General features: G+C 41.8%; 1 long non-coding RNA gene across 1 annotated transcript in view; it reads right to left on the bottom strand.

Moving 5' to 3' along the window:
• The window catches only part of LOC127911050 (uncharacterized), a 53,873-nt gene extending 32,112 nt beyond the window's left edge, over nucleotides 1-21,761 (bottom strand). The window contains exons 1-2 of the long non-coding RNA XR_008077488.1: nucleotides 21,031-21,761; nucleotides 14,864-14,933 (exon numbers count right to left, since the gene is read on the bottom strand). This is a non-coding gene — a long non-coding RNA (uncharacterized LOC127911050). The remainder of the gene's footprint in view (nucleotides 1-14,863; nucleotides 14,934-21,030) is intronic.
• Between the last annotated feature and the right edge of the window lie 965 nt (nucleotides 21,762-22,726).

The following is a 22,726-nucleotide window of genomic DNA, read 5'->3' as shown; positions in this document are numbered from 1 at the left end:
TACTTGCGTTCTATTGTTTGTACAGATGAACGTGGTACCTTCAGGCGTTTGGAAATTGCTCCCAAGGATGAACCAGACTTGTGGAGGTCTACAATTTTCTTTCTGAGGTCTTGGCTGATTTCTTTTGATTTTCTCATGATGTCAATAAAGCAAAGAGGCACTGAGTTTGAAGGTCGGCCTTGAAATACATCCACAGGTACACTTCCAATTGACTAAAATGATGTCAATTAGCCTATCCGAAGTTTCTAAAGCCATGACATTTTCTGGAATTTTCCAAGCTGTTTAAAGGCACAGTCAACTTAGTGTATGTGAACTTCTGACCCACTGGATTTGTGATACAGTGAAATAATCTGTCTGTAAACAATTGTTGGAAAAATTACTTGTGTCATGCACAAAGTAGATGTCCTAACCGACTTGCCAAAACTATAGTTTGTTTAACAGGAAATTTGTGGAGTGGTTGAAAAACAAGTTTTAATGACTCCAACCTAAGTGTATGTAAACTTCCGACTTCAATTGTACATCTAGTCTAGAGCCCTTGGCATGTTCCAAGAAAACATAGAGATACATTCATGTAAACAATTCCTTAATCCTCTAAGGTCACCGCAGCAGGATGGCATTGTACTGTATTGTGTTTTCTACCGATGATTAAACTTCTCCATGCCAAGACAGTCAGACAGACTCCACTGCATTCCATCCAAAGCAGGCTAACTATAATTGTTCTGGTGGCCCATAGGTGGAACCTGGAGGCCAGTTTGAATTACATCTCATTTCACCTCTATGTATTCACTATCATGCTTGTATTTGTAAAAGCACAAATTAGTGCTCACTGGAGGCCAACTCGAGCTGAATGACCATGCATTTCCTAAAGCCAATTCACGCAACATGCCTGACTGATAACACAATGTGAACCTGGATACATACTGTAATATGTATATATCTATATGTACATAGCACAAGTACTAATTCAGTATGTGTCTGATTCACTGGTATTTACAGTTCCCTCTAAAAAGTATTCACACCCCTTGAATCTTTCCACATTTTGTTGTGTTACAAAGTGAGATTAAAATCAATGTAATTGTTGTTCTACCAAAAATACCCCCCCATATTAGAAACACCTTTGGCAGCGATTACAGCTGTGAGTCTTTTGGGGGGGTAAGTCTTTTAGAGCTTTGCATACCTGGATTGTACAATATTTTCCCATTATTATTTTTTAAATTCTTCAAGCTCTGTCAAATTGGTTGTTGATCATTGCTAGAAAGCCATTTTCAAGTCTTGCCATAGATTTTCAAACAAATTTAAGTAGAAACTTTAACTAGGACACTCAGGAACATTCAATGTTGTTTTGGTAAGCAACTCCAGTGTAGATTTGGCCTTGTGTCGTAGGTTATTGTCCTGCTAGAGTGAACTTGTCTCCCAGTATCTGACGATAAGAAGACAACCAGGTTTTCCACTAGGATTTTGCATGTGGTTAGCTGTATTCCATTTCTTTTTATGAAAAAAAAAAACTCCTTGCCAATAGCAAGCATACTCATATAATGATGAAGCCACCACCATGCTTGAAAATATGAAGAGTGGTACTCAGTGACGTGTTGTTGGATTTGTCCCACACATAACTCTTTGTATTCAGGACAAAAGTCCATTTCTTATCCAAAAATATTTCAGTATTACTTAAGAGCCTTTCTGCAACAGGATGCAGGTTTTGGAATATGTTTTGTTTTTTTCTGTACAGACTTCCTTCTTTTCACTCTGTCATTTAGGTTAGTATTGTGGAGTAACTCAATGTTGTTGATCCATCTACAGTTTTCTCCTATCACAACAATTAAACTCTAACTATTTTAAACTCACCATTGGCCTCATGCTGAAATCCCTGAGTAGTTTCCTTCCTCTCCAGCAACTGAGTTAGGAAAGATGCCTCTATCTTTCTAGTGGCAGGGTGTATTGATACACCATCCAAAGCATAATTATTACCTTCACCATGCTCAAAGGGATATTCAGCATCTGTTTTATTTTTTATTTTTACACATCTACCAATCGGTGCGCTTCTTTGCAAGGCATTGAAAAACCTCCCTGGTCTTTGTGGTTGAATCTGTTCACTGGAATTGACTAGTCGATTGATGGACCTCAAAGTCAAGGGGTGTGAAAAGTGTCTGAAGGCACTTTATATCAGAACAAAAACCGTTCGATATTACATCCAGTATACACATTGCAGAGAACATACTCTCTATATTAGCTCAACCTTTTCTCAAATTCAAAAACGGTACAACAGGAAGGAAATGCCCATAATGCCATGTCTTGTTCTTTAAAAATAAAATGTGGAAGTGAATAGTTAGCTGTGAATGTTCTACAAACAAGATGCTAACAGGTTTAGGATGTGAATTATGTTGTAGCTGGACCAGTGGGAGGGGAATCAGGTGGCAGCAAAGCTCTTTGGTTAGAAACCAGATGGCCAGCTAGCTCTACTGTGCTCTACCTCTTCTGCCTTATTAAGTCATCACCTCTCTTCTTACTCTCTTTCTTTCTGTGCCCATAAGATCACTCCCTTGTTCTCTCTCTCTCTTTCTCTGTCTGCAGCAGGCAACAGCCCTCTCGGAGCATGGCCACACACTGGCAGCTGCGCTGAAAACTAATCATGGGCGAAGAAAGGGGATCCGCCAGCCCCTCTTCCTGTCAGCAGAGATGTCAAGGTGAACTTGGGGACTCCTTAAATAACCAGCCCCACAACCTCTTCACCCCCACCCCAGTTGACAAGGTCAACAGGGATCTTGTTGAACTACATTATCATCTGCAGGGAGAGTATTTATATAAAAAAGAGGCTCTGGATTAACTGGCTTTACTGCACTGGGTGAATTTAGCTGGTGTGTGTGTGTGTGTGTGTGTGTGTGTGTGTGTGTGTGTGTGTGTGTGTGTGTGTGTGTGTGTGTGTGTGTGTGTGTGTGTGTGTGTGTGTGTGTGTGTGTGTGTGTGTGTGTGTGTGTGTGTGTGTGTGTGTGTGTGTGTGTGTGTGTGTGTGTGTGTGTGTGTGTGTGTGTGTGTGTGCGCTCACTCCCTGTCTCTCCTCTCTCTCTCTCCTACTTTCTCTTGCTTGCTTTCTGTCTCCCTCTCTCACACTCACATACACACACACACGCACAAACATCCCAGCTCTCTTTTGATCCAATGCTAGGTGATGCATCGATCTGTCAGCAAGCAAGCTATGGTTATGCTCTGAGTGCCCAGCGTGCCAGTTGGCCAATGAGCGCCACAATCCTCAAAGGGAAACCGGCACTGGAGCCACTCTGACAAGTGTTTGTACCTTGGGCAATAAAAAAGTCATAATGTTTGCACATAGCGTAGTCTCCTCAAGCGGTCCGTCTCCTCGAACCAGGTCCAATTTAGATTGATGGACAAGTACGGATGAACTCTTTCACTGCTAATGTAGGGAATGGATTGTCTTCATAACACTGACACATTTTGATACACAAGATGTGCATTTAAAATCTGTATTTAAAACTGTACTTTCTTTCTGTGCATTCATTCAAATACACAATCTCTAAATATTGTAAAACAAAATAATAATATTCGAGGGGAAATAAAGAATTGCAATTATGCATTATGCTATTGTGCATATGGAGAACAAGTGCTGTTGGACAGAGTTCTGCCTGTGTTATGCAGTGCTGTGTGCCTGTCCACATGCCCAGCCTCAGGCCAGATGGTGGCTGTGTGAGGGCCTGTGGGTGGCAGCGCCTGCCTGCCTGGCTGGCTCCTTCATTGCCCAGTATTCTGTGGGTAGCGTGGGCAGATAGGGGGTAGAGTAGGGATCCGCTTTGCCAACCATGCAAGGCTGCCAGCTCTGTGGCAGGGGGTTCTGATTACACTCTCCTCTGTCTCTGGATATGGCTTCCCCTCGGACCCCTGCCAGGTAAACTGCCAAAGCCCACTTCCTCCCTCTCGGGCAGCAGGTATTAAAGGCCTTTATCCCCTGCCCCCTACCTGCTATCCCCCATTCCCTGGGATTAATCCTCCCAGATGGATGAGATGTGATCTCGCGCCCTGCTCTTTTCCAAAGTAATGTGGAGAGGATAGATCCACTCTGGCCTAACTGTCCCCAGGAAGTTGTCCAAACAGTGCCAGTGACATACTCTTCCAAAGATAGACCCCCCCATCCCCCTTTAGCCTCCCATTTACTCTTCTCCTCCCTCCTAGCTCAATGTTGGTCACTACTGTGATATCAAGCCACAAAGCAGCTAAATCCAGGGAGTTATCTTCTTTGGTGAAGCGGAAATGCAATTGACAAGAGGGGGGTGGGCTCGCTCTCTCTCTTTTCTCTTTTCCCTGACGTTAGATCCAAGAAAGTGCCACTTAGCTTGTCGGCCAATAATGTGTTGATTGAAGTCAACTCTGGAGTCGAACTCTGGCAACATGGGCCTGGATCAATCTCCCTGTCACATAAATGTTCCTACACTTTGACAGATTATTAGTTACTTGTATTAATTTGGTGCAAAATATGAATAGGCCTTTATATGAATGTCATTAATTTGCTACAAATATGCACAAAAGCCACAATGTCTCCATCCGTGCCTCCTCTGATGGCATAGATATCAATGTAAACACTGTTAATTATAGTTTCTTCCAGATGTCCCTCTCATTGTTACCAAGATCATCTCATAGTATAATCATGTTCATGAGGATCTCTCCTTGAATTACCTATACATTTACCTACCTTTGAGAATGTTTTATTTTTATATTTAAAAAAAATCATATTTCAGGGACTCTTGAAAATCCTTGTCCAGCAGGGAAACTTTATTTTATAGTTGGCATATTTTGTGGGGGGGTTGCATTCATTGAGTTTAAAGATTACATTTAGTGGAATTTTATAAGGGGAAAGTTTTGCTTTTGGAACTTTCATTTTTTCCCTCAATTTGTATTAATTTCCATGTCGGCTCTATGCCCGGGAATGCTCTTGTCTGGAGCAAAGGATCCCAATTCCAAACTCTCTTTTTATTAACATAAATGGGCAATAATGAATATTAACTGAAAAGGATGGTATGTCGTTTCTTGCAATAGCCCTCTCTGACTTTGAAGAACACATCTCTCAAAACTGATTTACCTCTCGATAAAAACCACAAACATCCAAGCCATTAAACATGTCTGATTTCCAGCCAACCAAAACAACAGTCCTCGAGCCCAAGGCTTTGTGAAATACTATAATCCATGCTGCTAAGAATACAACTGTCGTTCTATTTGGCATTGGTCAACATGTGACCATTAACATGAGGTAACTGAATGGTGACACATAGAGGGTCTTACTCACCCCCTCGCCATGTTTAGCTATGGCAGCATGTGATGCTTATTACAAACTCAGGGGTGTACAGTACACATCTCTGCATACCCAGACGGTTCATGGGCACAACTCAACCAACGACCACGTCTGACTTTTTATATCCGGCAACTTGGTATGAGACAACATTAGAGAGTCATCAGTGTTATAACGACATTGAGGGAGTTGTGTTACAAATTGTTATACAAATCTAGAATCATGACACAGTGTAAAGAAAGGAAAACTGAAATGTGTAAAGCACGCTAGCTAACTACCCAGCTCCGTTTAGCATGTCCTGGAGAGAGGTACATTTTCACAGCTTCTCATGAATAATGTCAAGCTCAGAATAATACCTGATGTCCTTCAAGTGAAATGACACACACTGACCCTAGTTAAAAACATCCACTCAACACCACACTATGCAGTCTTACAATATTTCAACCGCAGTTCATTTCAGTCAAGCAAAGCTGACGAGGTCACAAAATCAATCAAATACTACATCCGTTGATTTTTTTGGAGGGACAATTTTGAAAAGCTCTTCAGGACGAAAGCGTTCCTCTAAAGGCATATCACAGCAACCATGACTTTAAACCAGCCTTTCAACAACATCTAACGCCTCCTCTGTTTAATTGAACAATAGGTGCCTAGGTTCCTGTGTCTGTACAGGGATTCTTGAGGACCAGGGGAGGGCTTACTATACCTCGTCATCACCGGGAACTGAAAATAAACAAATGAATCGGAGCCATGCGAACACTGTGTTCCACCTTGATTGGCAGAGGCCAGGTAGACACTGGGAGCACTGTATAGCCATATATACATACACATATCTGACAATGCACTGCATCATTGTCCTGAGGGCAGCCTGCCATGCTGAACCGAACCGGGACCTCTGACATTGTTAAGGGGCCATTTATAGAGAGGTGCATGTTGGGGGGAGAGTTAATGAACAGAACAATTGATGAACAGTATGATCCCGCCCTAAGGAAAACATGAGATCCTCAGGCTAAGATGGCATTCTTCATGCTTCAGTGAGATGGCATTTGGAACTGTCGTATTCATACCCTGACAGCCAAAAACCAAATGCAAATGGTTTCATTAAGTATATTCAGGAATGGTTAGCCTGAAATATTTTGAAAACATACATTTAGAGAAATTCTAAAAACGTCCCCCCACAAAAAATGAAACAAGGCCTCAGATGTACATTTAAGAGCCTGTTTCTGAGGTGTGAGACCAGGAACGACCAAAACAGTCTTCAGATAGAAGGTTCTCATACCTGAAAAGAGAGGCTTCCTCTCAGAAGCTCTGACAGCGGGTCCACCTTAACTGTTTTTTACGGGACCTCAAAAGACACTTACCGGTCAGTTAAGACCCTGACATCCTACAGACAAGACAAATTAGCACTAATGTGTGTACGCTCTCACCTCCACTGGTTCTCACAGGCCTGTTCCCACTTAGGCCCACTCGCACGCAGGCACACACACGCGCACACACACAAACACAAACACACAGATACACTCTTCACTACCTAATTACTTAATGACTGACAGCTGAGAAACAGGTGGGCTTGGTGACTGAAGAACCTTTCGGACACAAGTTTTCATTGTCAGACACAATGCTTCATGCTTGCCCGACAGCCCAAGGTAATGTATGTTCCAGAATATGTGGTACTAATCTAATATACTGGCTCCATAGGTGCAAGCTCTCTGTGGCATACTTTTTCTAATGGAACAAAGACAGACGCGATTTGTTGCCAGTTCATTGCTGTTCATTTCAGTCCACTCATACTTTAACGACAGGGTTAGTTGTGTAGCGGATGTGGCTAGTTATCAGTGGGCTGTCGTGCCCTGTCGTCCCTGCCTAGGAATGCCTTGATGATGGTACCTCGTCACACCAGCTTGCACCATTACCCAATGTGATACAAAACGCCTGCGCTGCCGACCACCGCCAACTGAGCCCGAAATACACAAACACCTGTCGTCATTATGAAGCTAGCCTGAGGGCACAAGTGCAAAAGGAGGGCAATATTTGGCATGTACAGGATCAGGTGTACAGCTAGTATATACCAGTGAAACCTGTTGGATCCTTGCATCTGTCGCCCCTCCTAAAACCCAGACAAGGAATCCTGCATTGTGCGGCAGTGCCACAGCTACTGCATCGATACAATCTTCCCTTACTTGCTTTGATCATGTTTGTTTTTTCCCCCTCCAACCTTGCCGTGACGTCTTTAGTGTTTGTTTAGTTTGCTTTGTATCGTTAATGGCTGTCGGTTGCGCAATTTCAACAATAGAAGTACCATACAAACAAGTCATCAGTACCCAACATCAATCCCCAGTGAATCACAAGTGTCACTACATTCACAGGGTGTTATAAAGCAACTGAGAGCAACCTAATTTAAAGTCCTTCTCTCATTATCCGTTTATGGCATGGGTGTTGCACACTGTTCCCATTGACAACCAAAGTACATTGAATGACCGCAATCAATTATATATATATACATATTTATATATATATATGTTTATCTCATATAGCACGTCTCTGTAATGAAATTATCTTGTTTATACCTTGTAAGCATTTGCATCTGTCATGTGTGAATGTTGCTGTTCATGTGTTTACTCTTGTTCTCTTTATCTTATCCAACTTGTCATCCTTCTGGAAAAAACTAAGTAATTCAATTCAATATCACCCTTAGCAAGGCAATCGTTGAATGAAACGTTGCTATAGCAACACCGTTATACAAAAAGCCTCACTGCAGTATTATGCTTTTAGAGAACTTTAAAGGTCCAATGCAGCCATTTTTATATCAATATCAAATCATTTCTGGACAAAAATAGCTTTTTATCAAAACACTATTTCTCAAGCAAGAATTTTGCTAGGACTGTCTGGGAGTGGTCTGAGTGGGGAGGAGAAACTTAAAACTTGCTTTCATTGGCAGAGAGGTTTGGAACTCTCTTTGTTATTAGTCTATTAACCAATATTCAAGAGAAGCGGCAGGTACTGTAGTTGAGAGGTTGGACAGAGGCGAGCCAGCAACCGTAGAGTTGACAATTCGGGAAGTGGCGTGAAGTGAGTTGGCAACCGGAGGGTAGCTGGTATCAAATCCTAGAGGCCATTGCCTGCCATTGTTCCCTTGAGCAAGGCACTTAACCCCCCACAATAACAGCTCCCAGTGTGGCAGCCCCCTGCACCTCTCCAAAACCTATGTATGTGTGTCTTTTGGAGGGGTTAAAAGCAGAAGTCAAATTTCAGTTGGACTTTGTCTGCAATTGACCAATAAAGGGACCTTAACTGGTGATGTCACCAGGAAAGTCGAAACTTCGGCCCATGGAAACACGCTGATTAGAAGGTCTTTCGATTGTATTTTCAACCAGCAACTATCAAGATGTAACACTGCTAACTTTTTTTCCACACGTTTACAGTGTTAGCCTCATCAGCTGTTGCACAATATGATACAAAGGTAAAACAGAACTTTAAATGCACTGGTTCCAGATCTGTTTGTGCTTTTGACTACTTCATTGTCATTGTCAAGCCAAAGACCGGCCCATTCAACATCGCCAGCTGTCATCATAGGCAGCTCTATGGTGAGGAACATCTCGGTCCCCAAGGCAAAAACCCTGTGCTACCCAGTAGCACGAGTATGGGACATCACAAGGCTGCTTACGACTGTTCTACCACAGATGCCAGGAGCTGACACTGTCGTAGTCCATGTGGGGGTCAAACGACATCAGGAGGGCTAGCACGGAAACATCTGAAAATGGATTTTAAAATAACTGATTTAACATTAAAAGACTCCTTAAAATGGCCAATCATTCCAGGTCCAGTACCATCGTTGGGTCGTGGGTGTGAAAGATTCAGCAGGCTACTGGCCTTACACATCTAGCTAAAAGATTATTGTAGCTCTGCTGGAGTCACTTTTCTAGATAACTTTGACACCTTCTGGAAACAGAAGATGCTCTACAGGAATGATGGAGTCCATTCAAATCATCTTGGCATTTCAAGGCTGCGTTGAAACAATGACTTATCAATGGCCCAAGACCAGCTCAGCTAATCCCTACCATTGTGAGAATGAGTGATCATAATGCTGCATTAAATGTACATTATCCTAGGGGCATTGGCAGACACAATGTAAGTAACTTAATTTATGTCCCCCTAATATCCTGAATACTTTTGTTAATCTTACAGCTATTGTATTCAGTAATCATGAGTCTATGAACCAGAGTTACACTGTCAGCACTGAGGCGGTGTGCCCTAGTAGGAAGACCACTTCGTGCAGCTCACCCTGCACTATCAGGTCATCTTATGATAAGCTTCCCAGTAAACCAGCAGCCTGAAAAAAGGTCCATGAATTCAATAGCTTGCTTGTAACAGATGACATTCATATTCTGACTATCTCTGAAACTCACTTAGATAATACACTGGTAGCAATAGATGGTTATAACGTTTACCGAAAAGACAGAAATTCCAACGGGGGCGGTGTTGTGGTCTATATAAAGAACCACATTCCTATTAAGATTAGAGACAATCTAATGTTAAATACTGTTGAAGTAGTATGGCTACAGGTTCATCTGCCTCACCTAAAGTCCATTCTTGTGGGAAGCTGCTATAGACCAACAAGTGCTAACAGTATCTGAAAAATATGTGTGAAATGCTTGATAATGTATGTGATATCAACAGAGAAGTATATTTTATGGGTGATGTCAATATTGACGGGCTCTCAACAACAACAAAAATAGAATTATAACCAGTGGCTGCAACCTGATTCAGGTTGTCAGTCAACCTACCAGGGTATTTACAAACAGCACAGGAATGAAATCATCAACATGTACTGATCACACCTTTACTAATGCTGCATAAATTTGATGTAAAGCAGTATCCAAATCCATAGGATGTAGTGATCACAATATAATATCCATATCTAGGAAAACCAACGTTCTAAAGGCTCTTAGTGTATAAGAGGTCATACAAGAAGTTTTGTAGTGATTCATATGTTTTAAAGAATATTTGCTGGTCTGTAGTGCGTAATGAGGAGCAACCAGATGCTGCACTTGACAGATTTATGAAATTCCTTATTTCAGTTGCTAATAAGCATGCACCCATTAAAAACTGTAAAATCCCCTTGGATTGATGAGGAATTGAAAAATTGCATGGTTGAGAGGGATGAGACAAAAGGTATGGCAAATAAGTCTGGCAGCCCAACTGATTGGCAAACGTAGTGCAAATTAAGGAATCATTTGCCTAAGCTAAATAAAAATAAATTATACTATGAAACAAAGATAAACACCTTCAAATTCAATTTTGGGGGAAAAAAGACAACTCGTCTCCATCATTCATTGAATCAGATTGCTCATTTATCACAAAACCCACTGATATTGCCAACTTATTTCATTACTTTTTCATTGGCAAGATAATCAAACTTAGAGATGACATGCCAGCAACAAACGCCGACACCACACATCCAAGTATACTGTATCTGACCAAATTATGAAAGACAAGAATTGCACTTTTGAATTCCGTAAAGTCAGTGTGGAAGAGGTGAAAAAATTATTGTTATCTATCAACAATGACAAGCCACCGGGGTCTGACAATCTGAATGTAAGATTACTGAGGATAATAGCAGACGATACTGCCACATCTTCAATTTAAGCCTACTAGAAAGTGTGTGCCCTTAGGCCTGGAGGTAAGCTAAAGTCATTCCGCTACCCAAGAATAGTAAAGCCCCCTTTACTGGCTCAAATACCCGACCAACCAACCTGTTATCAACCCTTAGTAAAAAATGGTGTTTGACCAGATACAATGCTATTTCACAGTAAACAAATGAACAACAGACTTTCAACATGCTTATAGGGAAGGACACTCAACAAGCACGGAACTTACACAAATGACTGATTATTGGCTAAGAGAAATTGATGATAAAATTATTGTGGGGTCTATCTTGTTAGACTTCAGTGAAGCTTTAGACATTATCGATCATATTCTTCTGCTGGAAAAACGTATGTGTTATGGCTTTACGCCTTCTGCTATAATGTGGATAAAGAGTTACTTGTCTAACGGAACACACAGGGTGTTCTTTAATGGAAGCCTCTCAAACATAATCCAGGTAGAAGCAGGAATTCCCCAGGGTAGCTGTTTAGGCCCCTTGCTTTTTTTCAATCTTTACTATTGGTCTACACGGACAAGTTCTGGCCTGGTTTAGATCTTATCTGTCGGAAAGATATCAGTTTGTCTCAGAATGGTTTGTCCTCTGTCAAATCAACTGTAAATTTCGGTGTTCCTCAAGGTTCCGTTTTAGGACCACTATTGTTTTCACTATATATTTTACCTCTTGGGGATGTTATTCGAAAACATAATGTTAACTTTCACTGCTATGCGGATGACACACAGCTGTACATTTCAATGAAACATGGTGAAGCCCCAAAATTGCCCTTGCTAGAAGCATGTGTTTCAGACATAAGGAAGTGGATGGCTGCAAACTTTCTACTTTTAAACTGGGACTAAACACAGATGCTTGTTCTAGGTCCCAAGAAACAAAGAGATCTTCTGTTGAATCTGACAATTAATCTTAATGGTTGTACAGTCGTCTCAAATAAAACTGCGAAGGACCTCGGCGTTACACTGGACCCTGATCTCTCTTTTGAAGAACATATCAAGATCATTTCAAGGACAGCTTTTTTCCATCTACGTAACATTGCAAAAATGTTTCTGTCCAAAAATGATGCAGAAAAATGAATCCATGCTTTTGTCACTTCTAGGTTAGTCTACTGCAATGCTCTACTTTCCGCCTACCCGGATAAAGCACTAAATAAACTTCAGTTAGTGCTAAATACGGCTGCTAGAATCCTGACTAGAACCCCAAAAAATTATCATATTACTCCAGTGCTAGCCTCCCTACACTGGCTTCCTGTCAAGGCAAGGGCTGATTTCAAGGTTTTACTGTTAACCTACAAAGCATTACATGGGCTTGCTCCTACCTATCTCTCTGATTTGGTCCTGCCGTACATACCTACACGTACACTACGGTCACAAGACGCAGGCCTCCTAATTGTCCCTAGAATTTCTAAGCAAACAGCTGGGTTGGCGCCCCCCCTTGGGTTGTGCCATGGCGGAGATCTGTGTGGGCTATACTCAGCCTTGTCTCAGGATGGTAAGTTGGTGGTTGAAGATATCCCTCAAGTGGTGTGGGGGCTGTGCTTTGGCAAAGTGGGTGGTGTTATGTCCTTCCTGTTTGGCCCTGTCCGGGGGTGTCCTCGGATGGGGCCACAGTGTCTCCTGACCCCTCCTGTCTCATCCTCCAGTATTTATGCTGCAGTAGTTTATGTGTCGGGGGGCTAGGGTCCGTTTGTTATATCTGGAGTACTTCTTCTGTCCTATTCGGTGTTCTGTGTGAATCTAAGTGTGCGTTCTCTAATTCTCTCCTTCTCTCTTTCTTTCTCTCTCTCGGAGGACCTGAGCCCTAGGACCATGCCCCAGGACTACCTGACATGATGACTCCTTGCTGTCCCCAGTCCACCTGGCCGTGCTGCTGCTCCAGTTTCAACTGTTCTGCCTTATTATTATTCGACCATGCTGGTCATTTATGAACATCTTGGCCATGTTCTGTTATAATCTCCACACGGCACAGCCAGAAGAGGACTGGCCACCCCACATATGCTCTCTCTAATTCTCTCTTTCTTTCTCTCTCCCGGAGGACCTGAGCCCTAGGAACATGCCCCAGGACTACCTGACATGATGACTCTTTGCTGTCCCCAGTCCACCTGACCGTGCTGCTGCTCCAGTTTCAACTGTTCTGCCTTATTATTATTTGACCATGCTGGTCATTTATGAACATTTGAACATCTTGGCCATGTTCTGTTATAATCTCCACCCGGCACAGCCAGAAGAGGACTGGCCACCCCACATAGCCTGGTTCCTCTCTAGATTTCTTCCTAGGTTTTGGCCTTTCTCGGGAGTTTTTCCTAGCCACCGTGCTTCTACACCTGCATTGCTTGCTGTTTAGGGTTTTAGGCTGGGTTTCTGTACAGCACTTTGAGATATCAGCTGATGTACGAAGGGCTATATAAATAAATACATTTGAAAATAAATTTACTAACAACATGCAACTGGCTGTGAGTAAGGCCAGTGTGTCTTTGTATGCGGATGACTCAACACTATACACGTCAGCTTCTACAGCGTCTGAAATGACTGCAACACTTAACAAAGAGCTGCAGTTAGTTTCGGAATGGGTAGCAAGGAATAAGTTAGTCCTAAATATTTCCAAAACTAAAAGCATTGTATTTGGGACAAATCATTCATTAAACCCTAAACCTCAACTACATCTCGTAATGAATAATGTGAAAATTGAGCATGTTGAGGTGACTAAACCCTGGATTGTAAACTGTCATGTTCAAAACCTATTGATACAACAGTAGCTAAGATGGGGAGAAGTCTGTCCATAATAAGGCACTGCTCTGCCTTCTTAACAACGCTATCAACAAGGCAGGTCCTACGGGCCCTGGTTTTGTTGCACCTGGACTACTGTTCAGTAGTGTGGTCAGGTGCCACAAAGAGGGACTTGGGAACATTGCAGTTGGCTCAGAACAGGGCAGCACGGCTGGCCCTTAAAAGTACACAGAGAGCTAACATTAATGACATGCATGTCAATCTGTCATGGCTCAAAGTGGAAGAGAGATTGACTTTCTCATTACTTGTTTTTGTAAGAGGTGTTGGTTGATAAGCTGAAGTTACCGAGCTGTCTGTTTAAAATACTAGCACACAGCTTGGACACCCATGCCTACCCCACAAGACATGCCACCAGAGGTCTCTTCACAGTCCCCAAGTCCAGAACAGACTATGGGAGGTGCAAAGTACTACATAGAGCCAAGACTACATGGAACTCTATTCCACATCAGGTAATTGATGCAAGCAGTAGAATCAGATTGCAAAAATAAGCAGGTAAAAATACACCTTATGGAACAGTGAAGTAACACAAACATAGGCACAGACACATGCATACACACACATGATAACATACGCAATATACACACACGTACATATGGATTTTGCATTGTAGATATTTGGTAGTGGAGTATGGGCCTTAGGGCACAAACTTAGTGTGTAGTGAATTCTGTATGGAATGTAATTGTAAGGATTGTAAAATTGTATAACTGCCTTAATTTTGCCAGACCCCAGGAAGAGTAGCTGCTGCCTTGGCAGCAGCTAATGGGAATCCATAATATTTTTTTTTTTAAATTCATAAGAAGTTGACAAGAAAGCAGAAAAAAAAATGTGCACCCTGGCTACTTTTATGGTAGTCTCAGGTAGCTAATGCCTTGAGGAGAGGATCTCACTATCAGTACTCAACCGTCTACTCTACACTCCTCCCACGCTTACGTACTCAGGGTAGTGACCCATTTAAACAGGGCAAACTGTGCTCACCCAGAGGGGTGAAACCAAAGCAGGATTTGAGCAGCACAGATTAGTCGCGGTGGATAAAACCCTTGATTAAACCTGAGCACAGCTGCAGGGGTGTGCTAGAATCAGTCAAAAGTGATGGTGTGGGGTAAGAGGTGAGAAGTGGGTGGGACAGAGGCTTACCTGGTGGACAGACACAGCTATGGGGCGCTTCTCTGGTCTCTCGTGTTTTGGGAAGTCGAGCCGCCAATTTCTGCACGTGGGTAAAAAAACGAAGATAAAATTAGTCTGTGGATGGTGAGGAATTCAGAGTATAGTTTGTTTTTCAACCCTGAACCAAGACAGAATTTCCAGTACTGTCCCACTGCATAGCAGTCAAGACAATTCATAGTACTTACTATCAGAGGCATGTCAGTGTGCTGTTTAAAGGCCTCCAACGGGTGCTGGAGTTGACATGTTATAGTTATGAGTGTTCAGTAATTCTAAGCATCGGGTACAATAAAGGGACTGTGTACGTTAGCTCAATGTTCCTATCTGGTCTCTGACCAAGATACTGCACTACAGACTCGGGAATGGAGCAAACTGGTCATGGAAAAGTGAGTCCATTCTTCGTATCAACTTTTAATTCAACAACTTAAAATGAATGTATATGTTATAGCCCCTGCAAACAATAATGAGTCGTTAGAACGAAATGGTCGCCTAAAGTCGTCAGGACGTTGTGTCGTGGTCCCCTGGAAGTTTTGTCTAGTTCCCGGTTTGTTCCCGGGGACGTCACCTGGTAGTCGCAAAGAAATGTTCTCCCCCTGTTTTACACAGGGTGGCTACTTTGAATAATTTCAAATATAAAACATTTGTTTGAAGCTTTTTTGGTTACTACATGATTCCACGTGTTATCCCCTAGTTTTGCTGTCTTCACTATAATTCTACAATGTAGAAATGCTAAAATAAAGAAAAAATCTTGAATGAGTAGGTGTGTTCAAACTTTTGACTGGTACTGTAAATGATTACATTGTGTATGTTTGTTTAAACAGTATTTCTCATTTGACATGTTCTCACCTGGGATTTGAACTCACAACCTCTTTGTTGACAGCATTGCAAACGTCCTGCTACGCCACCATATCTGTAGCAATGATTGATTTCAACTGTATCCTTATTCCTACACTTTGCTGTTCAAAGTAAATCTCAGCTCTGTTAAAAATACACAGAAGAAAAACTATTATATTTTTCATAGTAATTCAGGAGTGATTTAGTAACATTAAAACAGAATAATATGCTCCAGCAACATTAGACAACTATACTGAAAATCCAAACTCAAATGACTGAAATAAGTAAATTAACTCAATAAGGGAATAGTCAGATTAACTGAAAACTTAAATAGCAGGGCAGATGGCACTATTTTGCTAAGTGCAGTGGATGCATCATAGGTAATGAACGTGTAGGAGACTTCTGACATTCTACAGACTTTGTGGTGTAGCAGAAATATCCTTGTAACCCAAATCCAGAGTTTTTAAATTAAAATCCCAGGTGGGGTCATATTGAAAAGTCAGTGCTAACTGATCATGTCAAATGTAATCATACTGTCGTTGATTAAAGACTTTTACACTATTTTAGCTGAACAGCGTACCACTTACCTTAAAACCCCCATTACATTTTATTACTTTATTTTTACTCGGGACACCTGGGACTATCACGTGACAAAAGCCTCCTGGGGACCATGACACAACGGGGACCATGACACAACGTTCCAAGAACTTTCTAAAAACGTCCAGCAGATGTGGCCGCTTCGAGCCGACTGCCTTCGCGTGTTTCTGTCCAGAACCTCCAACACTTTCTATTCATTTAATGCAAGTTGAAATCTTCTCAGGAAAATGTAAGCTGCAGAGGCCTAAATTATTTCCCACGATTCGAATTCTCATTTTGAGGAAATCTCTCATACATTTGTTGAATAATGTTTGTGGTTCATGTTTTTGTACTCTAAGCTTTGTTGCCCGAATACATATTTCCTGCTCTGTATCTCTGTACTGCTCTGACAAATCACAGTAGCTGTGCAGTAAAAATGACACGTGAGCTGCTATTTCATACGCAGTTTAAACCACTCCTGTAGAAATAGAAAATGTCTTCCTTTAAGGACCGACGCCGGAGATGAGAAGCAGGTACGGGGAGTCAACATTTAATCAGGAACAGACAGTTAACAGAACAGAAACAGCGTCAGCACACGGGTAAACAAAGACAAACGACAATTAATGCTGATGCAGGGAACAGAGCGGGGAACCAGACATATATAGGGAAGGCAATAACAGAGGTGATTGAGTCTAGGTGAGTCCAATAACCGCTGATGCGCGTGACAGGGGGAAGGCAGGTGTGTATTTATGACGGTGGCAGGAGTGCGCAATGCTGGGGAGCCTGGCACCCTCGAGCGCCAGGGGGGAAGAGTGGGAGCAGATGTGACACTTCCACTGATTGAAACACTCTTCTCTTCAGTTTCAGCACAAAGGCGGGGTGCCTAGCACTGCCTACTCATAAAACCCAGAGGCTGACCTTTCAACAATACACCTCAGGTGTCAAATCCAATGTAGCAAAAGCAAAAGTCTTGAGAGACATGAATTCTTTGAAAAATCTCTGACTTCCCCTGAACACATCATTATGTCACCTTAAAACTGGCCTGTTTAACATCAACAATTAACCACAAAGTGGTCCCCACAGGCTTGACAGAGGCCTAGCGCACATTTCTCCCTGTTCAAGCTCGTGTGTGTTTCAGTCCACATTCTGGGGTTCCACTTGCCCCGGTTTCCTCGGCTCTGGTCCCTGCTGGTCTGTCATCCCACTAGATGTGGTTTTCTGGGCAGCCAGACCATCGCTGAGCACACAGCCACCCGCCATCTCTTGGCATGTTACCTAATGCTGCCGTTCAAGAGAGCAGAAAGCACCAGTGGACTAGTGGGGATAAAGGCTACATCTGCTAATAAATCAGGGAAATTAAAACAACACACTCTAGAAGTGCCAGAGACGCCTTTGTGCTCTGTCAGAGTAGAGTTATCCGGTAGAGTCAAAGCCAGGCACGGTAGGGCTGAGGCCAAGACCAGAGCTCAACCTCTCACAGTGATTTAGCAGTGAGAGGTTCAGTTCTCAGGAAGGATCAGGGCTGAGAGGTCTGTAGAACACAAGTGGATAAGAATGAGATCTCCAACTTTTTGCATGATGGAACCACCTTACAGTTCTCCTCGTGTACTGTATCTCAATATTTTGGAAACCAAGTCATTTCAAAACAACCACAGCCTCAGAAGATGTGTAGATCCTGTTATTTTATTGTTGCTCTTTAATTATTTGTTATTTTTCCATTTTCTTCTTTATTTATTTGTATTTATTTATTTATTGTTTACTTCAGTTTGTTTAGTAAACACTTTCTTAACACTTTTTTTCTTCTTAACTGCATTATTGGTTAAGGGCTTGTAATTAAGCATTTCACTGTAAGGTCTACTACACCTGTTGTATTCGGCGCATGTGACGAATACAATTTGATTTGATTTGCAGATGTGTATTGATTTAGGGCCCCTCGGGAAGCAAAGAAGGCAGCAAGGGTCAAGTTCCTTTACAGCTGATACAACAATCAATGCCAGCGGGTATTTGGTGTGTCCGTTGGGGCCGAAGGGGGGGGATCAGAATTTACAGAGGGCAAACAAGAGTGTGGAGGTGAATCTCTCAATGACACATGGAAATAACACGTTGATTGTTGATGAGAACAAAGGGATCAATAATGTATTTTATGTCCGGGTTTTAAATGATTCAAGACCATGTGATTGATGATACCCATGTGGCACGTCTGTTAGAGAAATCAGGGTGAGTCAGGTGGGGTATAGGTTTCACAGCAGAATTTTGGAGAATACGCCCCAAAGGCCCTCAGTCCAGTAACAGAGATGTAGCCACAGGACAGGACAAGGGGACAGCGCTCACTATAGGGCCTCCGTAGCAGGGCCCCTGGGCAGCAAAGTCAGAGGGTCTTAGTATTAATCTGACTTTGGGACTGTAAAATGTTTTGTCATACTTTTAAAATAGAATGTTAAAACCAGATCAAAAACTCTGGCATCGGGTTACCATTAAAGTGGGGAGGCAGAGAGGCGGAGAATGTACCCCCCTCTTTACCCTCCCTTTCTCTGTCCCCTAAACCAAAAAGGAGCGAGAGCCTCAGCTGCCATGTATGGACTATAACGGAGTTCGACTCCTCACCATCCATCCATCCACATCATGATACCTGGTATCACTCTCATGTCAGTCTGCTAGTAAAGACACCACTATATTCATTCCTAGACTAAAGAAATAACATGTCTGTGATGGTACAAGTTGGGTTAATATTGATTGTTTGAAGTCCTTTCGTTACATATGTTCCTCCTCCCAGCAGACTTCTCTATTCAGTGAGATTTAAAGTGTCTGTGGTTGTCAACCGGACCATCGGTGTGGTTTCAGCATCTTTTCGTGTCACATGTGACTGCTGAGATTCAAGGGCATTAGCACTCTGTACTGTATTTTTCTCTTGCCGTTATCCAGGTGGGAGAATACTTTACCAATTTTTGTAGTTAGTGTACAGGTACTGTGCTTTTTCAGAGGAATAGAGAGATGGAGAGCAGAAAATATATATTCAGTCAACAAAGTTTAGAATACAACAACATGAACCACAAACATTATCCAACAAACGTATGAGATATTTCCTCAAAATCAGAATGTGAATCGTGGGAAACAACTTAGGCCTCTGCAGCTTACATTTTCCAGAGAGGATTCCAACTTGCAGTAAATTAATAGAACGTGTTGGAGGTTCTGGACAGAAACACGCGAAGGCAGTCGGCTAGAAGCGGCCACATCTGCTGTTGCGTCATATTAATAATGGCCACATATATTTAAAAAACAAATCTAAACAAAGGGGTGAATCACAATACCTCCAGCAAGACTGGAGTCAGCTTGTTTATAGGACCCCACTAGCTCCATGCTCAATAGCAGATATTCAACAACTGCAATAAGGACAAGGAAGGTATCAAACATATATGATTCCTAGCTATTTGAGACATGTATAATGTCAAGTCTGCTAATATCCTGATAATAACAGGTCAAGAAACAACACAGATTGCATTCTTGAATTCTGAGATGAACAAAAGACAAGCCTATGTACATGTTGTATAAGAACACATTCATGTACATCCTAAAAAAAAATTGTGTGGCGACCATGATTGCAGTGAAAAGGGAGTCTTCTGACGTACCACTTTGAGATGCACTGCTGTCCCTACAATAAGTGCATTTACAATGATGTCCCGAGTAAAAGTTGAGGGCTGGCGGGGTTATGCAACAAAGACAGCCTGAAGTAAACAGGGGGGGGGGGAAATAGGGGCCCTGCGGGACTTCAATCACAGAGAAGAGGTTGTTGGTATAACTGTGGAAGTGGCCAGCACAAGGGCGCGTTGAAAAGCATATTTTAAAACGACAGATTTGATCCCAGGGTCATTCACAGTCCTGTTATCTAAACCATGACGATGCCACAAAGACTGACGAAAATGATCCTGCCATTCGGTTTACATTTAGGGATAAAAATAGACTTTGAACTAAAGCCAGCGTGCTATGGACGTGACGCGCACAGCCCATACATGTTTTTATCCATGGAATCTACAAATAAAATAAAATCTAAGTTTTTTTGGTCGCGTACACAGATTTGCAGTTGCGTCTGCTAAATGACTTAAATGTAAATGATGTAAATGTTATCGCAGGTGCATTAAAATGCTTGTGTTTCTAGCTCAAACAGTGCAATAAGCAACACCAAACAATACATACAATCCAAAAAGTTCAAATAAATATATTAAGGTGAGAGTGCATGTGATGAAATAAAATATAAAATATATATATTGCACTACATGCTTAATTGAAACGTAGGCTATTATAAACAAACGTATTTGAACTTTGGATATTATATTCTCGTGCATGTTAACACGAGCAGCTGGTCTAATACCAATCGGAACTGTCGCTGCTTCAACCACTTGTGGAATGAGTGAGAGACATCGATATGCGGGGTAGGCTACACATCCTATCCATGCCCTTTAAAATAAGACATGTAAACCAAATAGATATTATACATTTTTTTAAGTAGCCTACTCAATATTTTCATTAACGCAGCCAACGGAATGATTAAATATGCTATACATTTTAAATCGTTTATTTTTCCCCACAGGTGTGTATTTTTTTTAAAGAAATTCCAATAACCTATTATCATTTGAACAACACAGTAAGCCTACTTGCAATGTATCACTTGAACAAAAATTAATAATATGGATAAATCCGTGTTTCATATGGAATAATTTGTCCATAACCCTTACCTCTTCCAGAATCTGATCTATTCGTCCAAAGACAACGGGTTCCACCTGCTCGAGTGTGATCCACGAGGAGAGCTGCGTATCTCTCTGTTTTTCCAGGTTTAGTATCCTGGACTTCAGCTCCGATGTACTCAGGTAAACGAGAACGCAAAATCCAAGAGACAATAAAGATAATGCGATGCAGACAGTTATACCGGACAAATCTTTCCAATTCGTCCAAAAGCGCTTTTTGCAACGGTGGTCACTGCAAGTCATCCGCACACTTTTATCAACAACTCCCCACTTTTGATCTTCTTCCATTTTTGTTGTAAGTGTCTATTCGATTTTTATCCACTACGAAATTCCAATATTCATCGGGAGAAAGATGAAAAGCGAATCGTAAGGTATAGAAATCCTTACGACCTAACTTTTGACAGGGGGGGGTTGCAACTAACTGTCTTCTTCTCCAACCACCTTACTATCTTCAGGTGAGTGTCTATATCAAAGTCATGTGTGGCATTCTGTAGATTTGGATAAATCAACAAGTCATTTCCTATTTGAAAGGGAGCTCTATTCAGTTGCCGTGTGGTTCAGCTTTGCCATTTGATGAGCTCTTCAAAGCGGTCCTGCAGTGTCCTGGACGACAGGCTCTAGACTACTATCTCTGCGAGATCACCAGAGAGCACTCGCTGAACAGCTGAAACCCTACCCACTCACTCACTCACTCGCCTCTGTGCAGAAGTGGTTACCATGGGCCTTCTGCTCCACTGTAGAGTTGCCTACATGCTCCTCCTATTAGGCTAAATCGCGGGGCGGGATTCACGTCGGTGTTGCTGCCCCCTTTGATCCAGGACCAGCGGAGGATATTTTTAGGTGAGCACAGTTGAGATGAGAAAGGGAACATGGTAACCCCTTGCTAACCGAAGTGAAAATGACTCAAGTAAAAGTTAAAGTCACCCAGTAAAATACTGCTTGAGTAAAAGTCTAAAAGTAGTTGGTTTTAAATACGCTTAAGTATCAAATGTAAATGGAATTGCTAAAATATACTTAAGTATCAAAAGTAAAAGTATAAATCGTTTCAAATTCCTTATATTAAGCAAACCAGACATCACATTTCTTGTTATTTTTATTGACAGATAGCCAAGGGCACGCTCAGACATAATTTACAAACAAAGCATTTGTGTTTAGTGAGTCTGCCAGATCAGCGGCAGGAGGGACGACCAGGGATGTTCGTCCCTACAGAATTGAACCATATTCCTGTCAAAATGTAACGAATACTTTTGAGTGTCAGGGAAAATCTATGGAGTAAAAAGTACATTATTTTCTTTAGGAATGAAAAAGTAAAGTAAATATACCCCAAAAACGACTTTAGTACATTAAAGTATTGTTACTTAAGTACTTTACACCACTGATGACTAATCAGTTTCTTATAACATCGGAGAGTAGGGAATAAGCCTATATGGTTAACTGAATAGTTTGATTAAAATGAAGAGGCATTCCAACACCATCAACACAAGCTACAGATTGCAACACTAGCTGATGTGATTTAACCAAACATTTTAGACAATTATACTTGTAGTTACAGGTGTGGCTATACCCACACTATTCAACGTATAGTATGGCCACACTATACCATATATAGTATAGCCTATACAAAACTATTTTGGAATACAGCTAGCGACAAGATTTACCATTGAAATACAACAAGAGTTTGGACGTT

Source organism: Oncorhynchus keta, chromosome 2, assembly GCF_023373465.1.
Source record: "Oncorhynchus keta strain PuntledgeMale-10-30-2019 chromosome 2, Oket_V2, whole genome shotgun sequence".
NCBI classification, from domain to species: domain Eukaryota; kingdom Metazoa; phylum Chordata; class Actinopteri; order Salmoniformes; family Salmonidae; genus Oncorhynchus; species Oncorhynchus keta.
This window is presented reverse-complemented; position numbering and strand designations above follow the sequence as displayed.